Raw genomic sequence first — 24,860 nt, forward strand, 5'->3', positions numbered from 1 at the left:
TAACTAAAAGTAACACATTCTAACCCAGTAGAATGCAAAAATAATCTGTGCCAATGACTTCAACTAATGCAGCTGAATATAGCAGGAGTGGATCACAAAGATGCTCTTTGGAGGACAACAGCTCTGCAATAGTTAATGAATTTGGTGGGGAGAGCAGATATTTCTTCAAAACAACTTGTCAAGTAAGCTGCCTCTTAACAGATGTAAAGGCAGGGCCCAAAGCAGAAGCTGGCAGAAACAGATGGTGCCTAAGGGCAGCTTTCTGTTTCAACGCTCTCCGGGGCTAGGCTAGGCAAGATGGGAGGTGTGGAGAGGTGGGGGTTGTGTTTTTCAGCAGCAGGTAAAATCCATTTGTCACACCAGCTCCAACTGGGCTTTCAGCACAAAAGTTAATATCTGAAACCAATGAGGCATTCTGCCCTCTGATTTCAGCAAAGCAGGGAAAAACCTCTTTAAGCATATGGAACCCCAGTCTCTTCAGAAAGAAAACATGTCAAGCTTCTCATTTTTTCCTGAAAGACTTGTTTTCTGTATTTCCCTTTCAAACAAAGAGAAAAACAGGTATGCAAAGGCAAGTGTTTTATCTTATTGCAACTCCAGGGAAAGAAGCGGGAGGGTGTGGGGGGAAGGGATGAAGAAAATAAGTGCGTTTTCCTTCTCTGTCCTCCAAAGAATAACATCAGTAACCTCTTAAAAGCAGCCCCTACATTCTCTCTCTCTCTCTCTGAAATACAGACACACACATACCAGCACCAGCAATAAATTTCCATTGCCTCCAACTTTTAACATTGCCAAGATATGTGCCACAGAGAGGATTTTTATGAGCAGGTCTTTGACTGCCAGCATTCCACCTTCATAAAGAAGAGATTTTAGTCCATTCTGTCTATGTTTTGTGTAGAGGAATCAAGGTCAATAAACCATGGAGAAATTCACTCTACCTTACTCCATTTCACACTTTTGTCATCCACGCTTTATCGAGTATCTGAATGAATTTTTAATATCATGTCACAAAATGCTTTGGTCTTCTATCATATGCTGGGACTCTATAAATCTGATAACACTTGGGAGTTCTCAGATATACTCAGTGCTCAAGAAATAGCTTTAAAGTTTAGTCATTCTGATGGAATGTAAGAGCTTATATTAGTGACAGGTTGACAGAAAAAGCTGTTTTCCTTTCCATTTCACAGACTTCCACGTATGAACGCCATGAAACATGTCAGGACTTTCTCTGAGTCTATGAAGACAGAGATGGCATCTGCTCCCGGTGGGGAGCCCTTCTAACCAGTAACACTAAAATTTCATGATTCTGAATGCTGAGTGACAGCCAAAAGGAGGACAGGGAAGAGGTGTTCGCTGTATTTTATAGGAGAGCCTCAATTGCTTGTCTTGGTATCTGATGCATGTTTTTGTAGAATACTATGCTACTTTCAGCACATTCTTTTTAAATGTAAAATGCCTCCGTGTTGGCTAAACAAGTTTACAATTCCCCACTGTTGACAAATTACAGACGATTCCTAGACTGTGCAGCAAAATCATGGATTTATCATTACAGCTTTAGAAAGCTGGGTGAACAAGATGATCCTAGGCTGTTAGCACCTATCAGAAGGCTTGTTCTAGTAGCCAACTAAATGGGATGGCGTCAAAGAATTTCACAGCACCATTCTGTGAAGCTGACCCAGTCTTCTAATAACTGCAGAAGGAAACAGGACCATCTACAGTCTACAATATCTTGTTTCATTACATTTGTGGTCAAATTAAGGTCTAGTTAGGTTCTACTTTCATGTTTCTTTCTTTGTCAAATGAGCTCCAATGTCATAGTATTGAAGTCAATTGGTGTTTGCCAGGAACTGCAATGGGATCAGGATAGGAGACAGACATGCATATATAAATGGACTAAAAAGACATGATCAAAAACTATGAGTTTCACAAATTAGTGCAAATTCTTACACACATGCTTCATATTAAACAAATGATCAGTCCCATTAAAATGAATGAGACTCTTCATATGGTTAAAGTAAAAAACATGCACATGCGCTTGCAGGATTGAGGCACAAGCAGGATCACATACTATAGGGACTTCTATTCTATAGGTGCTAAAAATATGGATACTGGGGGTCCACATGGTCACATGTATGTCTTCTTGAAAAGTAGGCCAGCAACAAACTGACATCTCTAATGCTGCATTTTTGGAGACCGTGTAACGGTGAGAGATGCAAACTATGTACAGTCATAGAAGTTCAGCAATTAATCTGATTTACTTGAAACAATAGATCTTGTACTAAAACACTCCAGGAACTTTCTAGTTATTCATTTAGATAATTTATTCACCTGTGTGTACATTTTTAGAACTCTCACCAAATTGAATGGAAGCTAAATCGATATGTATGTAAAGGGAAAGAGAAACTTTCAGGACCTGATCTTGGACTCCTTCCTCCCACTGAAATCACTGTATGTATTCACACTTGTACAAGGGAATATTGTATTGTGTCGTACACATGCACCCATAACTTTTTGTCTACCTGCTATTTTGTCATGCCAAGGTAAGAGTCGTGGCACAAATCACAGTCAGAAAAATTCAGATGAGTCAGGAAGAAATGGCAAGAGACTCAAATCATTCAGTGGTTTTGAATCAGGTCCTACGTGAGGTTACAGACACCTCAACTACAATGAAAATCACCAGTGCATTCTTAGTATCACTGTCATATGGCTCCCAAAGAATGAACTATTTATTTGGCCAGGTCAGTTAAACTGACCACAGAAACACTGAAAAATGCATGTGTTTTAATGTGTTCTGATTACACTGCTAGTGATTCTAATAAGATTATGGATAACAGTAAACATTCACAATGCTGCTACTTTAGAAGAGAGGGCTTCCAGAGCCAACTCCCATTCCTCTCCCTTCTGCTTTTCTTTACTGAGGATGTGTCAAGGTGCACTAAGCAAATCTTCCAGCCTCTGCATGCTTGTAAGCACCATCAATGCATCTGTGTGCACCTGTGATACAAAGCAGCCCACACAGAAAAAGAGGGAGAAAGTGAGGACATGAATCAGAGGCTAAACAAACTAAATTTAAAAAAGAAAAAAAAGGGAAATTGGCAAGGCAACGAAGGCCAAACCAAGTAAATTTCAATATGCAATAAATCACAGCAACACAGATGAGACACACACCCAGAAGCCCAAGTGACATCATAATACAGCTAGAAAGCAACAAAGTTATTATTTTATAACCATTCTGCCTCCCTCTCCTCCTTCCATGGAGAGAAGGGAAGAGATCCACTGATCTCTTATGTGCTAGGAGAGACAATTCTTATTGTCTTATGTGGCACCAAAAGGGAAGAGGTGATTGTAAGCGAAGAGTTCTCTTTGTGAGATAAAACTTTGAGTCCTAAATCATGCTATTTCATCTTGGCTCCCAGCAAGTAGCCTGTTTCAATTTATACATCAAATATGACACAATCTAAACTGCTCACTTTTTAAATACCCTGCATCTTAATCTTCTCTTACAGCAATTTTAACTTGAGTGATTTAAATGGAATTATTCTGGATTTCCAGTGGTGTCACTAACAGCACAATGAGATCCTATTTGTTTTAACAGTTAAATAAGCTATAGCAGTACTGGTCCAACCTCAAAGGGTTTGCATGTCCCATGTGGACTGTAACCATGCCAAAGTGCATATATTAATTTAAATCCTTTGGTTTTGCAAAACTGGGCTGGAAACCTCACAAGGACAGGATTCAGTATTTTGAGGGTGGAGATGGGAAGGGGAACACTGTAAGATTATTCTATATGGTATTTTTTTATGGTCCCAACCAGAAAGCATTAGTGTAAAAAGGGAAAAACTGGACTTCAAAAAGATTGATTCAGATTTGGTCTGAAGTTTAGACAAATGTTAGGAGAAAAAGTGGGTTCCTCATTTTAGTCAACATCCCTCCATATTCACCAGCTTGATCTACAGCATCGACTCAACCGTTAGCATTCTTCCCAAACCAAAAGATATTTCACTTTAGGTCCCAGTAATCTCACACATCATTGTTATTCTTCATTAGCACATTCTGAAATGAATACACATGATTTTAGGATCACAGAACTCCTGATGACTTTTAAGGGATTTACAAGGGTCATGACTCTTTTTTGAAATTTAAGCAGTGAGTGTTATTAGAAGAGTTCAGTTATTGGGTGCCATATTAACATAGTCTTATATCCAAAAAGTGCAGCAGAAGACGCATTGCATGGTGATGTATGCTGTAGTTACAAGAGGAAAATAGTCTGAGTAGATCATCAACTTGCTTTCTAAATATGTTATTTACAATACGCAACAGATGTTCTCTGAACGTTAATGTGAAAATACAGGCCTTTTATTTATTTCTTTTCTGACAGACTAAGTAGTACAACTAATATAATAATAATCTTGGAAAATCTAATGATTACCTCACAATTTGGAAAATGCTATGTTGAGTCAATTGTCTTATTATCTGGTGTTTTCATAACTCACTAGATAAACACAGCAAACTATGATTTCCTGGTAACTATCAGTTATTTTTTTCAAGGCAGAACAGGCTTCCAAGAAACCTCAATGAAGCTTAAGTAAGAGTATTTCTATTTTTTTTAAAAATGCAATGGCAGGCATGAGTGTGTGCATGCACTGCTGCCCTCCACCCGATGGAATTAGAACTGCTTCACTGTATGTCATACGTCTTATATTGTTAACTGCTAATGGGGTGTTTTGTTTAAGTCAGCTGCAAAGGCCCTGTTCTTTTAGAATAAGAGGATCTGAGTTCTATTCCTGTTGTTGCAGTGGAACTACCAGTTGCCCTAAAGTGCAATTCAAGTGTGGTATCCTAGGTGGCAATGGATTAGTTTTAATATTTTGATATCTCAGCGCTACTGGTAGCTTGCTTAGAGAAGGATGGATCTGGGAAAGAATCTTGACTGTAGCATTAATATGCTGGATAGCAGCACACAAAGTGATGAGACAAATTAAACCTTTTTTCATTACTTGATCCCCGTCTAAATTCTGTTCCACTACAACAACTACTAATAGTTTCTCTTCTAAATGAGCATTTCATTGAAATCAATGGAATGGCACATACACCATCACAGGAGGAGCTTATCTATGACATAGTTTTCCTCCTGGTATGGAATATTTGACAGCAGTTTGACAGCAGTCCGTTAAAAATAATACAACCTCAAAATATCACAGCACTAAATGTTCCTGGTCATCACCGATTACTAGACATTAACCACATGTACAACCCTCCACTCCCACCACACTGACTCCCAAAACATCCACTATGAACCACTGCACCTCTCAGCACAATTTGCACTGGTGGCAGATCAATCTCATTTTCTGCCTGCCATTTCTCCTCTCTGCTTTGCTGATGCAAAAACTATCCAGTCCCTAGGTGTTGTAGAGATAAAATTGTTGTTGTACAATAATAATGGTCTACATATATTCATACACGCACATTCATACACACGGTCAGGGGATCTGATGTTTATACCCTAGGGGAGTGGCACTTAGCTGCCCCTGGGATTTATTAGGTATGATTACCTGCTGCCCTCATCTGTTGTAGTCATTGACATGTACTGCAGAGAGGCTGTGAAATGGTACCAAAATGAAATAACTTTTTACACCTACTCTACACAGATATAAATAACGCCAGCAGGTGCAAGGCAGAGAAGAAACAAGCTCTTGATCTTTTTCCATTTCTGGGTGGAACCTACCACACTTTGGGGTGCAGTAGGGTTTTTGTTTGTTTGTTTGTATGGAATGAAATCAGATTTCTTACAACTGTACAGAAAACACTAGTACAACGTTCCTAGTCTCAGTAACCTTCATTTCAGAACAGAGAAAATAAAGAAAATCCAGTTTGTGAGGATCTTGCAAAGTGAAAAATCTGGAGGGAATCTCAGCTTCTCTCCCCACCTCAACGCTATGGCTGGGAACAGAACGTTTGCTGCAATGGCACATGACAGGTAAGGAGACAGAAGTAACAGTCACATCTGGTATCATTAATACTTTAACAGACTTCCTTTTTCTAAATTAGTACAATTCTGCAGGCAAAGTGACAGCAGCTCACAGAGACTATGAATCTGCAGAAAACCACAAACAAACTAACCATTCACTAGTACAGCTGTAGGCAGGTCTGACAAGTCCTTCAAAACAGTGGAACAGCTAGAGCCTATAGCGGTGGGGATGCTAAAATTCCAGTCTGGGATTTCTCTAAGAGTCTTGCAAGTGAAAGGTGTCATTGATAACCATTGATTGATGACAAATTGAAAGGCACATACTGCAGGTGACACCTGCTGCACTGCTGAATGTACCAGATGCACTGGTAACATTTCATCAGTGTCAACAGAACTGCCAGTGGGACACAATCAACGGGAAAACAGCAGGAAAGAATGGGTCGGCATTCTGAGCAGGTTCTTTACCTACTCAGTTTGTATGCTGATTATATTTTAGTCTAATCATGCCTGGTGCTGAGAACTTCCAACTCTTATTCATGTCATTATGAACTGATGAAGCTCAGTAATGTATAGGATTGTGTCCTACGATAGCCCTAGATTGACTAGGTTGGAATTTCATCTCCCCCTAAAAATGTAAATGCTAGATTGCAATTTCTTACCCCCTAACAACGTCCCTGGTATTATCAGATTCCAAATGGTAAGAACATTCATCCACTCCATGTGGGTTCAACCCTGCAAATACTCCCCCTGGGTTCTACAGGATGTACATATGAACATATGTACATGAAAGTATGTGTGAGAGACAGAGAACTCAAGACTTGCCTTGACTCTCCAGGCTCCCAGGCAGAAATTGAACACACCAGTTACTACAGAGTAATGGTTGCATTAGCACCTTATTTTCTCTCTTCTTTTCTTCAACCCTTCAGTTGAGGAATATAGTACAGCTGTCCATGGATCATACTAATCCAATCATTGCAGACAATCCAATCTCAAATATGTAAGACATGCATGTGTTACCTGCCATAGAATGAATAATCTAACTCATTTTTATAATATTTTGTAATAGACAGCGACAGTCTGAAAAAGAATTCCAGTTTTGCAACATCTAGCCCATTAGGGTTCATCTTTTTTAAACCTTTTGGAAATTAAACCTGGCCTCTCCCCAAAATAACCCAAAGTTGTATTGCTGAACCAAGCCAGACTTACTATACTACTTCTTAAAAGTGATGAATACATGAAAAATATTATATTGTGAGAATGAAGCAGGGTATTTTAAGTATCTGTGCTCAGCAAAGTACAATAGGGAGCCATCTCTGGCCCTAGCATATTGTTTTGTCTCCACAAGGCAGTCACTCACAAAACCAACTATTTCTACAACACACACAAGTTTTGGTGCTAACCTCTATCTTTATTTCTGTTTGGCAACTTAGCTGGCATATATCTTTTTTAGGCAATCTTGATTTAAAATCAGGTTTGGGGTTGTTGACAACCTAAATCTGTATGCCTGTAGCCCACGTCGTTTCAGCAGTTCTGGGGTTACGCAGGACTCAACTCCTGTGGACAGTTACATCAATGAGATCCAACAGGTTCTTCAAGTCACCACAGTAAAGTCCCCCATCCCAGCTGAAGCATCTGGAACTTTTCCCATGATTTCGTTCTCTGGGTTGGCATCTCCATACACCAAAACAGAGAGAGAAGGGAGACATTTTTTCAAAGCTCTCTATGAAGTATATACATAGGCAAATCCCATTTAAAAAATCATGCTAATGGGTATATTTAAAGCTAAACTTTTCCCACCCTCTCTAAGCAGGTGAAGTTTCCCAGGTATTGCACCTTTTACTGTAAGTCTGGTGACATCTACAGTACCACAATGTGAACAATCCAATTGTTAGGTAGATATGCTTTGCATTGTATCTTTGCTGGAGAGCATCAACTACCTTCTTTTGTTAATTGCTACCTATAATCCATGTATTTAAATAAACGAATGCACTAAGCATACAAGTCTTAGGAAGTCTCTACTGGAAGGCAGTCTTAATGGTAAAATCACCCCTGTTGTTTGTGTTTCTTTTATGTTGGTTACTGTACTGAGAAAGAAAACAAAGAGTCAGAGTCTAACCTCACTCACTGATAAGCAGAGAGTAAAAACCTCCACAGACTTGCTCCAGGCTCCCACACAGACAACTCACTACTCTCATCTGCGCTTGTCCAGCTCTGCCCCCCTCTTTTGTCCCTTTGCACAAGTTCTTCACTTTTGGTGAAAGAGCATTCTCCTTGGCCATCTGGAAAAGGCTTTCTATGTTTCTTTGTCTCATTGACTCTCTACCACTTTTGAAATCTACCTATAAAGATTTTTTTTTCATGCCTAAAACTCCCTCTCTCTCTTCCTCTGTAGTTTAACAGCAGGATCTTATCAGATGCGGTATGGTGTTAACTCTCATTGAAGACAATGAGTATTGAGGATGCTGAAAACCTTGCATGAGGTGCTTACTTCCTCTCAGGATCCTTAACCTTGTAACTGTATTTTTCCATCTGTAAAAGCTTTGAGGATACCACGTGTTTGCAAGATGCTTTACAAAATAAACCATGTGTTATTTCATCTCCCACCGCCACCTCCATTTTACGGTTGGTTTGGGGGAGTTTTAAATAATAATAAGGTGATAGCCACACTGTGCACCATCTCAGATGACACGCAGGCAATTAGGACTGGAAAGGGGATATACTTGACAGCTGACCCTCCAGTTCGGGAATGACTGCAATTAGAAGGGAGAATAATCCACCCATGTCTCAACTGAAGCAGCTTTTACCCACACAGCATCATAAGCACAGCCTTAGCCAGAGAAAGCATCTGTGAGCAAAGGTCCAAGACAGTACAGAACTCTGCAATTTGTTACTAGAATTTCATAGCAACCAGGGGCTTCCAAAATTTCCAATAGAGGTCTAAATATAGCCAGCAAACTAGCTGACATATTGAAAGAAATCTCCCACTGTCTGTTCAGGAACTGCTAGGTAAAGTGTCTGCACATCATGAAGTTTAATTAATTACTGAAGCACTAACACTATTCCTCAATAATTCATGATTTTTGTGACTAGATCCAATTTGTTATGTCAGTATTTTGGAAGTTAGAGCAGAGTACCACAAATCAGGAATCTCATCTCTAATTCTTTCCAAGTTGCCTAAGCAGTTTAGGGTGGGAATTTCAAAAGCACCTCGGATTTCCAAGCACAAGTGTCATTGACTTTCAATGGGATTTGTACTCCTAAGTCACTTAGGTACTTTTGAAAATGACACCCTGGGATACCCAATTAGGAACTAAAATCCCTAGGCAGCTTTGAAAATTTCAGCTCGTGAGAACTGGACACCTTCTAGGAAAGATAAACACAAAATTCTCTCTCTCCCAGTCCTGCCAGAGGGAGCCCTCTTATACCCGGGCTTTTCTTTTAAATTACAAATAAATAAATATATAAAAGGCGAAGACGCTGGTGTATTTGAAAGGGCTGCTGAGTGAAGGCTAAGTTGAGATGGGTTTTGCAGTTAATACGGAAGCTGGTGGCCATTCTTATTCCTTAGTTTCACGTGGGCTTAGCTGTTTGACCTCTGGCAAGTAACAAACTGGACTGGGACCAACCATGCCGTTCAAACAGGCCACCCAAAGTAGAAATGTTTTTCAGCAGCATCTAATCTGGGCTCAATATATAGAGATGGCATTAAACTATTGGTCATATATTGACCATTAAACTATTGGCTGTTTCTCATTAATCAATCCTGAGCTATTTGGCTGAGTCCCTTGGATGGAATTCTATTTACAGTAACTTCTGGTATGTATGAGAACAGCTTGTATTGATAAGAACACGTTACCTTCCTGTTGACACAGCGGTACTGAGGCTGGACCATTCACACTCACTGCAGTCTTCAATGAGACCCCAAGAGGAGCGGGAAGTTCTACAGAAGGTCCAGCCTCCCTCCACATAACAAAACAATGAGCTAACTTCCCAGGTCCCAATTATAGGTTCAAAACAGCACATTAAGACTGAATATTTTGCTTCCAGGTTGCAGCCCTTTTGATCAGTAGACCATGGAATGTGCTGGCATTATGGGCCTGCCTGATGTATGTTTGCTGTCAGTGCTGAAATAACAGTAAATGCATTTAAGCAGGCCCCACCTGCTGAGCAGTATGCTCTCAATACCTCAGGCAGAACTGTGCGCTGTTCAGCTAGAAAAACTTCCTCCCACCCAGCAAATGGCAGAGCAGAAAAATGCACATGCAAACACGCACAGGGAGAAAAGGAAGAATCAGAAGGCCTGCATGTCAGGCCTCATTTCTCTGCGACAAGAAAACAGCTCATATGTATTAAAATTTAAAAAAAAAATGAAAAAACCAACACAAGCACAGCCTGCTAATCGCATAGATCATTACCACAACAGGCTGAGAAGATGACTTGTTGACGGTTGATTCATGGGCTCTTATCGCAGGCCAGAAAGAGAGAAGAGGGAAATTAAGACTAATTTTTGTTAACGTACACCAGGAGGCTCTCTTAAATGTTGATGGAGAGTTTAAGCTGAGGCATGGGACGCTGTTACCAGGTTGCTATTGATGTTGCAAAAGCTCACCTGGCAACACTCATCCCCCTCTTGAACTGAACAATCTGATGACTCCATACCACATAGTTTTCTCATCACATAGTGGAATTACCAGGGTAAGGAACCAGGACATGTCCTTTTCAGAGAAGATGAGGATTTTGTTAAGGTGCCACTGGAAGTGCTGGCAGGGTGGATATGGATGGTTTGTGGGTCTCTCACTCATTATCACTTCTGCTGGCTAAGGCCTGTGTAGTAATAAGAAGCAGAGGAGTTACTAAGTCTCAACACACATAACAAATGCAATAGGATCAACACCATTCCATCTGGTGAAAAAGCTCTCTGCAGGTCACATTTAACAGCATAATTAATACCTTTGGACTCAATGGGCGCAGACCTCCTGTTACCTAAACTGAAAAATCATGCTCTCGTAGGGATGTGGGTTTTTTCATTCTATCCAGCTATAGTGAAATCCTGTTAGTGCTATGTCTTTTTTTGCCCACAAAACAATTTTCACTATAAGTTGGAGCTTCACTATTATAAATATTATAATTTGCATACAGTAGTGCAATGAAACAATTCTGGAGTGCCGTCCTACTTTATAGTAGAGCTTTGCAATGTCAGAGCAGGGTCTACTGCACAGTGCATCAATTAAATAGCAAAACTCAGTAAGGCTATACAGCTATCTCAAAGTTTATTGTCACAATCACCAAGCCTGTATCAAACAAGATACAGCTATGAATATTTCTTCATGTAGGAAATTAATAAAATACATTCCATGACAAGACTATCCTGGAATGGGAATAATAAAATCCTTTCATTTTTGGAGTTATTTTTTCCTGGCATTGGTTCTATGGTTGGGAATCAGGATATCAAGAAATCAATGCCATCAAGAGGTCAAAAGTGTTTTTGGAGTGGGTTTTGACATTTGAAACATGTAAAAGGTTCAATGTTTCAGCTATGCAGATACTCCAAGTTTGGTTCTAGATTCAGAATAGCTGCTGACTTGTAAAATGTCATATTGGATCAGAGCAATGGTTCATTTAGTCCAGTATCCTGTCTCCAGCAGTGCTTCAGAGGAAGGTGGAATAGGAAAAAATTACTTCTTAACACTCAGCAGTTAATGGTTAGCTTATGCATTGAACCATGAGCTTTTATATCCCTTCCAAAAACAAACAACAATAATAGTTATTAATTATTTAAATTGTGTTAACAGCAAGAACCCTCAAACAGCTTGGGGCTTTATTGTCCTAGGTACTTTACAAACACACAGCCCTCATGTGTATGCACAGAAGTAGGTTCTCTTTAATGCAACTGTTGATATTCTCATTATCCATACAGACTGGGATTTTCAAACGTGCCTAAGGGACTCAGGTCCACTGAAATCCAGTAAGAGTGCGGAACCTGGCACTTTTGAAAACCCCAGACATAATAATGACAACACGAGTCAGATGGACCACACACGAGAACAAGGATCTCTTTCTAGATCTCTTCACTAGAACGAATATCTCATAGGCAGCAGCCTTATAAGATTCCCATATCCAACACAGATTCCTGCTCAACTGGATGGTCTGGCTTCTGATTTAGTATATTCATTTAAATTTAATTTTTTTTGGCTGAAATTGTCAAAAGGGGTGCAGTCACAATGACATTTATTAACTGTTATTAGAAATGTCTATTTTTTTTTGTCTGGGGACACATGAAACCCACTTATTTCACAGAGGCCACTGAACAGCCATCAGACACTAAAGATTTTTGCACACTGCCGACCCGTGACAAAATCAGAGAGTATAATTTTTCTTGCCAGACTGTCTCCTAGGCCAAAGATGTTTGGGCGATCTTTGGAGAAAGCATTTAAAACTTGTGCATACTTGTCCATAGTTCCAAACCAACGACATTCAGCCCATCTGCTAGGTATTACATGGTTTGACACTTCTACTGAAAAGACTAAAGAAAGAAAAACATCTCTGGTGTTGGCAGTCACCTCTTCACATTTTAGAAATTTGCTATAAATTACAAGCATGGAACTGAAAGTAATTGACAGCACTCCCGACACTCCCACAGCCAAGACGTAGAATCCACTACAGCCGTTACACGACAGACAGCATGGATGAGCTAATTAATTGGGGGAAGGGTTTTATTTTTCTCATCCGTGTTATAGCTTCACATTGTTATATTGTACACAGAGGCCTTCTTAGAGGACATAAAAAGACATGGAGGGAATAAAGCAAAGGGTAAAAAAACTCTATGGTGAAGGAAGGGCCTGATCCTGGGAGGCATTTAACATCCTGTAATTTCCGCTATAATCAGTGGAAGTTGCAGGTGGTCATAACGACTAAATATCACGTACTCCATTTTGCAAGTGCAACTCTATTGTTTTTCTTAGTGTGCTTCTCTGGAAGAAAAAAAATATTCATTCAAAGTAGTGAGTGGCAAAAGAAGGGGGAAAACATTATCTTGAGAATGTTTCTGTAACTTGAATTCTGTCATGAGCCAGGTAATACACTAATATTATTTACATAGCAATTATACTTTCCCTGATATTCCAATACCCCGTTAAGTATGCTTAAACCTTCATGTTCAGACAATTTAGAAAGCACAGGACAAACAACTTGAGTAGCATTCACAATCTAAAATGTTTTTATTTTGTATGACAAACAAAATAAGCTTGTTGCTGAGATTTGCCCATTTCCTAGATCTCTATACTGTGCTGATAAACATTTGGGTGTAAATATTAAACACTTAGTATGTACTGATCATTTTGCATATGCCCTGTTTTAGAAACTCAGTCAGAGCTGGTCTGAACATTTTCACAGATATGTAATGATTCTGACAAAAACTTTGCACTCATTAGCCTGGTAGTTAAGATGGGCACTGGCCTGGGAGACTCAGGTTCAAGTTAGGATCAGGTTCTGCCGGATTCAAAGTGATCTGGGATGAAAAAAATTGCTCTGAATTAGGCAGAACAAGGACTTGAACCAGAGTCTCCCACCTGATAGACACAGACACATTTTCTCTCTCCAACTTTAGTCTGAAAATGGACATTTTTACACAATTCCATTTTTGTGAAAACATTTGAAAGTTTTTGTTCGAATATGGAACAAAAATAACTTTCAAAATGTCTAAAGTTGCTGCAAAATGGCATGGTTATCCACGCAGCTCTATTAGTCAACTTTTTGCTACAGTCACAGATAGCAGTGATTCCTTTTATCTTAATGGCTCACAACTATCTTTGGGTTTCAAGAGGCAATTTGGCACACCAAATATGGAATGCACCTTTAATAATTTTGGGCATGGGGCAAATACACAAATGACTGCATCTTATATCAAACTGCATTTATTAATACCACCACCTAGCACTTTTCATCAGTAGATCTCGTAGTGCTTTACAATGGAGGTCAGTATCATTATTTCCATTTGACAGATAGGGAAACTGAGGCACAAGGAGGGACTTTGACTTGCTGTCAATGGCAGCAAAGCCATTTGGCAAATGGCAAAGCCAGGTATAGAACCCAGGTCTCCAGAATCTCAGGCCAGTGCTGTATCAGTGCTCCTGAGTTTGATTCCTGATCTCATCCTATAGCTCTTTTGGTCAGCAATGGCTGGAAAAAATGAGGAAACAGCTACACACAGCCTGCAGGAAGGAAGTGTGTCTACAGTGACCCCTCTAGCCAATCTCAGGCATCTTCAAGCTTTGAAACGAGCTCCAGCCAGGTCACTTTAACCATATGTGTGGTGGTCAAAGCATGGGATGATCCTCAAGGTTTACATCAGGTGTACCAAGGACAAAAGAATACCTGGGATCATTAGCACTTGGATTTGCCCCTCTTCATTCTGACAGAGCCAGTGCATTGCCTCATATTAATTTGCGCATCGGAACATAAAGCTCCAAAAGGTTATTTATGATCTCCTGGGTCCATTCCCAACCACTTCTTTTTATCTTTGCTCAGCTGCAGACTTGGAGCCCCACTAACAAAAAAGCAACAGCAGAAAAAAACACTTTAAACACTTTAAATAACATCACATTAAATGGAACAATAGCACTAATCTTTGGCAATTCTAAAATGTCTTAACCAGAGGATCTCAAAGCAATCATTAGACCTGCAGTGACCCCAGAAAGTAGACAAATGCTATTTTCAGTGCTTTGCATTTAGGGAAAATTAGGCAGAGAATAGTTATGAGATTTGCCCAAGGTCTCACAACAAGTCAAGGGCAGAAACAGAACCCAAGTTTCCTGGTGCCCTGTCATGTTCTTTAACCACTATATAATGCTTCTTCATTTAGGAAATATTAAAGGTGAAGAGCCAAAAAAAAACAAACAAAAAAAACCCCTTGTTTCCTCTATTGCTTCTTTTTGATATGTAAAGGAAGACTAATTATATTTTCTGAAGGTTTCCCTAAGGATCAGAGAATTGGAGCATGCGCCTTAACCAAAGAGGCGCAAGAAAGGAAAGTTACTTATCATGTACAGTAACTGGAGTTCTCTGAGATGTGTTGTCCATAAACACATTGCACAGTTGATGTGCATGTGCCAGAGACTGGAGCCCTTTTGGCCAGCAGGACCCGCAAGGGGTGCATGAGCTCTTCAGTCCTTGTGCTCTACAACAAAAGCATATGAAGAGGAGAGCCCCACCTGCTGCCATTTGGTTCCTTCTCACTGCAGAATCCCAAAGATGAGGACGCTGAGGTAGAGCGGATGGAAGGGCAGGTTGAGGAATGTGCATATGGACAACACATATCTCAAAGAACTCCAGTTACTCTTCTCTGTAAATAACTCGCCTGTCTCCTTCCAGTGATTGTCCACACGTACATTTCATTGATGGCGACTCCCACATACTGATCTTATTAAGGAGGTGGGAGCTCTGAGTAGTTAAGGCAACAGTGATTGAAGGACAGCTTTGCCAAATGCAGCGTAAGACCTAGAAATTTCCCTTAAGGCAGAGTGTTGTTGGACTGTGCGGGTTCATGTGCAAGTAGCTGCCTTACAAAACGGCTGATATTAGCAAGTTTTGCAGTGATGCAGCTGATGAAGCCTGAGCCCTGGTGGGGCTCTTACTTCGGCCACTTCATGTTTTAATACAATCAGAAATCCAATTAGATTGTCTCTATTGAGGGAAGGATGAAGGGCTCTGCAGTTTGATCCCAGAGACTAACAGCCTCAGGGACATTCTGAAAGGTTGTTCTAATTAGGTAGCAGGCCACAGATCCCCTCATATGTAATGTATGCAACGTTGCCTCTCATGTAGGTGGATGAGGTTTTGAAAACAATAATGGTAAATGTATTGGTTGATATGGGATGGAGTTCTGTCACAACTTTGGGAAGGAATTTAGGATGTGTCCTCATCGATCCTTTATCCAGGTGGAATACTGTATACGGTGGGTCAGCTGTCAGCTATAGATGGCACTTGTATTTCTCCTATGCTTCTGGCTGAAGTCCCCCCAGCTATCAAAGATTTTTCCATTGACAGGTGTCATAGAGAAGAGGCAGCCATGGACTCAGAGATTGGTCCCATGAAGATTGCACGCACCAGGTTCAAGTCTCATAGGGCAACTGGTTCTTTGATAAACAGGAATACCTTAACTAGGCCTTTCAGGAATCTTATCCTTGGAATGACCCACCAATTACATGCTGAGAGGTCCCATTCAGAAAACTTCTACCTTCCAAGATGACAGTCATGGATGCATCCCTACAAGGATGACATGCCCACCAGCTAAGGGTGTGATTCCTCTCCTTGTTGTACACATACCCATGGCTAGCTCTCATTGAGCTAGCATGAGTACGAATAGCAGCGTAGCCCCAGTAGCACTGGTAGCAGCAGCAGACGCACGGCTGAGCTATGCTGAGTACCTACCAAGCACTTTCAGGTGGGTTTGTACTGTTCCAATAGTAACGTGCTACTAGATAGAGTCGGTGCCAATTGAAGTCGGCAGTAAGGGGACTACAGTTTGAGGTGAATCTGCACGTCTGTGGGATCAAATATTGGAATGGTGCTGTGCCAGAAGGCGTGGACATCTGCTACTCAAATGTGGCTCTTCCTAGGTTTCACTTGACGGACACTGGTTGCATATTTTAAATTACATGGATTTCTTTCACGTGGGGGTCAAAATCCATCACATCGGTATCTCAGCAGACGAAAATAAACCCACTGTGACTATGTGCTAATTTGCTAGTGACAACTGGAAGATGCATGTGAATTTATGCAAAGCAGACAGTATTTAAATAATTCAAATGACCCTTTGGGATGAAATCAAAGAAGAAGGATATTAAGCATAAGGGGCTAGTGACTTGGAATATACACCAGGCAGGGGAGTAACAATACCCGAGTAGATGTGTTATCCAATCTATTGTTCTGGAGCAGGTGGGCAAGAAGTGGCCACAGCCCAGACTTTACCCCCACTTGCTGGACAGTGCATCTGAGCTAGTGCAGTTGGGCAGTGAGTTACTACTCCCAGAGTAAAGGAGGAACAGGCATGAAATTGTGGCTGGGCGTTAGTTTCCCCCCGGCACTGCGCCCAGGGCAGCACTGCAGGATGCGGCTCACTGTGGGCTGTGTTCTTGTGACGCAATGGAGCCTATTGAATGCCTTGAAAATAAACAACTGGGGCTCTCAGCAGTTCATAGAATCTCATCAGGGTCTGTTCCTGGTCACATGTTGTATTCAAGACACCTTAGCGAGCTGTAATTTCCCTAGGAAACCCAGGGCACCCTCCCCCAGGTCTTAATTATCTGACCTGCACTGTGTGTTTCAAGCAATGAAGTCCCCAGATGGGTCATGTGCTCAGTTAGGGAGCCTGCCTGAAAGCACCAACTTAGGCATCTCTGGAGGTGCTGTGGAAGCAGGGGGAAAACAAGGAGCACCGTGAGAAGCAGGGGAGGTGGAGGAGATGGGTGAAGTGCCAGGTTCTGAATGTACAAACAGGCAAATCCTAAGAAGGGGAGAGAGAATCATTAAAACAAATGGGGGGAAAAAAAAGAACCGTTGTTATCCAATACTCACATCGGAGAGGCTTTATATCCACACATTTTAAGAAACCTAAAGGGAGCCATAAACCCAATTCAGTTTAATTGGGTACTCTCCTGACAGACTAGTTTTTAATAAGATTGCATTGTACAAACCTCCATGAAATCCCCAAAGCAGTCAGATGCACTAACAAAACATTTAACACCCAGCAAGCAACATGCTACTGGATTCTTGTGTTTCTCCTCTTCCATACCCCTTTACACCTCATCTCTCTCTCGCCTTTTACCCAATTCTCAAACCAAAAAAGCTCATCTCGAACAGTTTCCATAAATTATTCACATGATATTACAGTGTATGTCAGCAGTCTCACAGTGTTTAAAAAACTTAACTACAAGCCAATTAAAATGTAAACTGAGAAAGACGGATGGAGCTGGGTCGCTCTGGTGTGAACTTGAGCAGCTCCTAACAATACTCAGCACAACTTCCAGACCTGCTAATTTGACAGCTACTTTCATCAGCAGAGGGTTATTTTTTTTTAAATGTAGTGTTTCTCAGAGGACAAACAGCTCCATATCCAGCAGACTGATTCCCTCGAGTCTCACCGTGCCACACAGGCACTCAATGTGTTACTTACTAACGGGTTCGGATTGTTCGTTTCCCCGCCCCCCCCTCCCCTTTTCTGAGAGCTCATGGAACATTCTCAGTCTTCTCCTTGAAACACATATCAAAATGATTGCAATTTAAATGACCAAAAAACTGAAAACAAATCCCCCCCTCCACATTCTGCCAAATTTTGATTTTATTTCAGTCACACTTGATTAACACATATCAACTTTAAAAGTAAAACATTCTGATTGAAGACTTTTATGATTAACCAGTGAGTGGGTACAGCAAGACTGGATATTTGCTTAAATCTTTTACTGCTGAACTACTAGATAAACCAGGCACAGATTAGCTTTTATATTATCTGTTAATTATACTACATTTTGACCTTCGGGGTTAATTACAAGAATATCACAGGGTCAGATTGTGAACTCAGTCACAGCAGGGTAAATCAGGAGTAACTCCATTGAAGTCAGTAAAGTTATATTGATGTAAATGAGAGGAGAATTAGGCTCCAGATTCTACATTAAATCAGTGAAATTTAATCAGAGCCATTTAGGAAACCTTATTAAAATAGCTGACAAGAGATCTCAATCCTATTCCTACTTCTGCCACTGCCATGCTGCATGACCATGGGCAAGTCGCTTTCCCTATATGTGCCTCAGTTTCCCCACTGCAAAATGGGAATAATGCTGGATGTATTTCTTTGCCATAGTCTGAGATGTATGGATTGAATGCACCATATAACATATAAATATTATTATTACTTGCTTTTCCCCTCCTTTTGAAAGAGAACATAATGCTCACAAAAGGTGCCACTTTGAGACCCCTGAAGACTGCTAAACATCATACTGACAGTGCACACTTGAGCTTCCAAAAATATAGATCAGCCTGTTTAGAAGCTGACTTCACTGCTGAGACAGCCGACGGCAGATGTGATTTTCTTTTCTTAATATGTTACGGACAACTTTCTGCTATAAGAATTACAGTGAGAGCAACCTTCTTGGTTCATATATACCACTTGATATCCCTGATTGATGTTTGTCCAACCTGGTCTTAAAAACCTCCTAAGAAGGGGTCCCAGAAAGTCCCTTGGAAGGCTGTTCAAGAGCTTAATATCTGACCTAAATCTCCTTTGCTGAGGATGAAGTCCATTACTTCTTGTCCTACCTTCAGTGGACACAGAGAACATTTGATCACCATCCTCTTTATAAAACCCTTAATGTATTTGAAGGCTTATCAGGTCCCCCCCTTCGTCTTCTTTTTCAAGACTAAACATGCCCAGGTTTTTTGTTTTTTTTTTTTAAAATCTTTACTCATAGATTAGGTTTCCTAAAGCTGTTATCATTTTTGTTACTCTCCTCTGAACCCTTTCCAATTTGTCTACAAGTTTCCTGAAGTGTGGCATCCAGAATTGAGCACAGTACTCCTGGTGAGGCCTTGTCAGCGCCTAGCAGAGTGGGACTATTACCTCCTGCCTCTTACATACGACACTCCTGTTAATATACGCCAGAATGCTAATAGCCTTTTTTACAACTGCATCACACTTTTGACTTGTATTCAATTTGTGATCCACTGTAGTCCCCAGATCCTTCTCACCAGTACTACCATGTACAATCTTTTTGTAGTTGTGCATTTGATTTTTCCTTCCTAAATGAAGTACTTTGAACTTGTCTTTATTGAATTTCTTTCCATTGATTTCAGACCAATTCTCCAATTTGCCAAGGTCATTTTGAATTCTAATCATCATCTCCAAAATGCTTGCATCCCCTCCCATCTTGCTGTCATCTGCAAATTTTATAAGTATACTTTTGCACTCCATTAAGTCATGAATGAAAACACAGAATAATACCCGACCCAGGACTGATCCCGGCGGGACCGGATGAGATGCACCTCCCAGTTTGACAGTGAGCCACTGATACCTTTGAGTATGGTCTTTCAACCAGTTTTGCACCCAACTTGTAGTGATTTCATCTAGACTGCATTTCCTTAGTTTGTGTATGAGAATGTCGTCTGGGATTACATCGAAAGCCTTACTAAAATCAAGATATGGAAGACATATAACCTCATTTTCAAAGGAGGACAACGCTCTAGAGCCTGAAAACATGGATGCAAATACATTGTCCGTTCAAAAACCCACATGTGTACAAACAAATGAGTGGAGGGAAATACAACTGCCTATTGACGTGCATTTTTGCTGTTATAAGCCAGATGCATATAACAGCTTCATTAATAGAACAGTTAGATATGATCCCACTGAACATCTTCTTTAGTGATGTGGACAAGGTATTACTTCCTTAGTAACAGTACTAATTCCAAACAGTTAGTTCTGAAAGATGTTGACAAAACAGAAGCATCCAAAAATAATAGTTTTCTGAAAGTCATCATGTTCCCTCTTACTGATTGAGCTGACCTTCCTAGTCTCTTATATTTACCTTTATTCTGGGGACTGATAGAGGTGTTCAAATCAGTCATCTCATGAATTCTCTTTACAGCCTGTGACAATCTATAACATTATGTTCATCACTTTTACAAAATTGAGACAAATTTTGTACAGAGTATGCCCTGTGAGGTATCATTTGAAAATTCATAATCTGCTGTCCTGGTAAAGTGTGTGTACTAACATTGTATGTAAAGTTATAAGATATTACTGTACAACACTGCTGTAACATATTCCAATTTAGAAAAGCATGCCCAAACCACTTTTTCAGAGATAAAGACACACTGGTGCCTCATATAGGTATCAACAAAGTCAAGTGGGCCATCACTTAGTTAAGCAGCTATTCTCAGGCAGGGGGAACGCATGGACAAGAAATTTACATTTCATCACAAGGATGTTCAAACCCCTTGTTCACAAGAGACTGTCACCATGATTCAGCAAGGAGGTTTCTGACTCAGCAGAAGAAACTGAATTATAAAGAGGGGAGAAAAACACTTGAAGTCACTCATTTCCTTCATCTCTGCCCATGACATCAATGATTCTTCAAGAACTGAACTTGAGGGAGGAGGGAGTCTTGGCTGGGAGACACTGCAGCCAGTACAGACTGCTGGCAGTCGATGGTGAGTTCACTTAGCTTGTTAAATTAGACATTTAGCTTGCAATTTATCTTTTTATTTTCTTTGTAACCAATTCTGACTTTTATGCCTCATTGTTGTCATTCAAAATCTTTCTTTTCTTTCTGTAGTTAATAAACTTGTTTCACTGTTTTATCTAATCAGTGTGTTTGGATTGAAGTGCGTGGGAAACTATTTGAGAACAACAAAGCTGGTGCATACAATTTTCCATTGACAAAGTGACAGACTTTTTATGAGTTTGCATTGTGCAGCTAGGTGCTGGGCAATGCAAAATGCACATTTCTGAGGGAAAGTCTGGGACTAGAGTATTTGTTGGTGTTCTTTTGCTGTGTAATTCATGAGTGGCTAGCTAGCAGCACTCAATACTGTGCAGCTGCCAGCAAGATACATACTGGAGGCTGGTTTCAGAGTAGCAGCCGTGTTAGTCTGTATCCTCAAAAAAAAAAGGAGGACTTGTGGCACCTTAGAAACTAACATTTATTTGAGCATAAGCTTTTGTGAGCTACCTAATCTCTAAGGTGCCACAAGTCCTCCTATACTGGAGGTTGTGTGTTAACTGGCTAGGAGTGGCTGGTCATTGGTAAAGCAGAATAAAAGGCATCCCAGTCTGTAGAACAGCTACTCAGAAGTCCATCTTGTATCACATGCTCATTTAAGAAAATGCCAAATTCCACCCACAAATCCACCAGCTGAAAGTGCTTGTTAAATGATAAGCTATCTCTTTCCCCTCATGATGATATATTTGATCTCTACAACTCAAGTTCATTCCAAACTTGGGTTTACAATGCCACAGCATCACCAAGCTCCTGGGCTGGCACACGCCATACAATATTTACATAGATGGTCATTCTGCTTAGGCTTTTTCCTTCTCTTTTTAATAGCTAGTGCTTGTCTCATCAGCTTTTCCTATCTCTTAGTCTTTTCAAACCCCAACAAACGGAGCTCTTGCTTTGTTGTCCTTTACAGGTCCGGGTTTATAAACATCGTAAATAGGATCAGCTGGGGAGGGCTGTAATTTAGGCCCTGATTTAACAAAATATTTCAGCATGTGCTTAAGTTCCATTGATTTCAGCACTTGCTTAAATGTTTTGCTGAATAAGATGAACAAACCTAATTACAGATGCCTGGAGCTTCAATGGCTGACATTTAACAAGGGGAACATTTATTTCTGTGTCCACTCTCTATTAAACTAATTATATTATTCATCAGTGGGAACTGTATCTTTTACATCTTTCCCTATCCTTAATCCCATGTGAATTGGTGTTTAATCCTTCACACCAGTGTCTGTTAAAAATCCATCTGGCTACATTAAAGCCATTCTTACTTCTGTCATAGCAGCGTGACCTGATAAATACCTTGGGTGCAAGTTTCCTACTTGCTTCAGCTCATTAGAGAAGCAGGCATTATCTTATAATTGATCTTATCTACATGTTAAACACTCTTAGCTTCTTGTCAACTCTCCAATATGGCAATTACCAGATAATAGTGCCCACTTCCTCATGTCTTACTACTAGTAAGATCAATAATTAAGAGTATGCAGCAGCATTAAGCACTGCTGATGCAAGTCTGCTGATGCATGGAATGAGTTAAGGTAATTATACTTCACCTATTCCTTTTGTTTATATCGAAGAGATGACTCTTAGCAGTATCTCAACTCTCTAGAACACCAGGTTAAAATCTTGGTAGCCTGAATTTTGCCTTTATTACAACTTAATGAAGTAGGAAAAAAAATGCATGCTTACTGGGTGTGGGTTGTTCTGGGTGTGTGAGTAAATCATTAAAAAACCCCCACCAAAGTTGGACTGCTGTATATGGACATAAAAGGTTCTGTGATTTCTATATGTTTATATGTTTAACAGTAGGATTTATTCCAGCATTTTTTTACGGGGGGGGGCGGGGGGTTCTCTTTTTCCTTCTTCCAGTTTTCCACAATGGGGATCTTTGCATCAAATACATTATGTGATATGATTATAGGACTGGGTAAAGACTTCAGCATTTCCCCTTTACTTATGTTATGAAAATAAAATTTCTTCTTTTCTTCGTACTTTTGGTCTGTAGGTCACAGTGTATATATTTAAATCACATTATCTGCAATCACTGGAGGTGATAGCTGAACTGATGGGTGAAGTAATATCTTTTAATTGGACCAGCTTCTGTTGGTGAGAAAGAAAAGCTTTCGAGCTTACACAGAGCTCTTCTTCAGAAGTTGGTCCAATAAAAGATATTTCCTCACCCACCTTGTCTCTCTAATATCCTGGGGCCAACATGGCTAAAAGAACACTGCATATCTAAACTGGATGTCAGTAAAACAAAACAATGAAAGCCACATTGTTATTTCTTATTTCTGAAAAGAGATCTGCTTTGCAACAAGCTAATTTCAATGCACAAATTAAATAAAATAACGTACAATTCCTTGTGAACTACAGCTGTCTGGGATGAAAGACAGGATAGCATGTCAGACATAAAATATATTATTTTTATTTGCACTAGAAAAAAAAGCATCTTAAAGTATTCAGCTCTTCTCTCAATTCCATGCTAAGAGAACTTGATCTTCTCAATAAAAGCACTATTTACAGAGTGAACAGCTCACAAATCAACCACTCAACCTGTGTGCAGAGATGTTCAAAGATGAAGAGAATTGTGTGTTGTGTTTTCTAAAGAAAAAGGTGGTTTATTTCTACCTTCCTTAATTCATTGTAGACTTTGGCATTCCAAAACTCCATCACACAGTGGAATCTCATGGGAGTTTTGCCCTGAGGATTGGGGGCTTATGTGTGTTTCAACATGTTTACCGAAATGAAGTTAAAAATCACAAGGGAAATTGGGCCATTTTTATTAAGGACTAATTCCAGGCACCCAGATTTGAACACTTCATCCTCAACATCCAATCTGAGTCAAAACCAAAAGAACAAATATTGTAACTGCCCCATTGTTTGTAAAGAGCTAACCATTTCCCCCCACCCCCATCCCCTGAATCCCAAAAAGGTGTGTGGTTCTGCTCCATTCGTGTTTCCAGTCTGGATCTTGTTTTTGTCAGAACTACCTCACTTGTCTTTACTACCTCACCTGTCTTTGTCACCAACATCAACACCAAATACTGCGTTACAAGCAATGAGTCCTGTCGGCTAATAAAGATGTTACCTTATGGAAGGGACTCAAAGCTCTCATAAATCTGAATGCCTTTTTTTTTTTGGTCATATGCTAAGAAATGTTTGTGGTTCTTATCTTTCCAAGAAAGGCTCAGTAGGTTTCTATAATAATCATCTCACAGAGTATTTGTATTCCTAGAAGGCTGTTAAAAATCTACGGCAAATCAGGATTGTGTCCCTTCAGAAGCTTTAAAAAGAAAAGGTGGGGGTGGGGGGAGATAAAAAGTTCTCTCAAAGTAAAACATATGTTTTTGAAGTTCTCTGCTTTCAGCAAGTTCTGTTCTATTTAATAGCTTCCAGAGTCAAGAAGGTCTCAGGTAGAACTGAGTTACCTAACCACATGAGCAATTAGTTCCTCCAGACAGTATGTCTGTTGTAATGTAGTTCACTTAACTTCACATGGTGAATCAGCTCCCTTTGATGTGTTTTTTTCTTCCCTCCTATTATTTCATTTCCTTGTCTCTTGGCAGCTGCCTGTCTTGACACCTGACCTCCACTTGCTCCATGGATTGACTGTTTCAGGCACT

General features: G+C 40.2%; 1 protein-coding gene across 1 annotated transcript in view; it reads right to left on the reverse strand.

Moving 5' to 3' along the window:
* Nucleotides 1–24,860, reverse strand: part of AUTS2 (activator of transcription and developmental regulator AUTS2) — a 983,370-nt gene that overhangs the window by 327,648 nt on the left and 630,862 nt on the right.

This window comes from Dermochelys coriacea, chromosome 17 (genome assembly GCF_009764565.3).
Source record: "Dermochelys coriacea isolate rDerCor1 chromosome 17, rDerCor1.pri.v4, whole genome shotgun sequence".
Classification (NCBI taxonomy): domain Eukaryota; kingdom Metazoa; phylum Chordata; order Testudines; family Dermochelyidae; genus Dermochelys; species Dermochelys coriacea.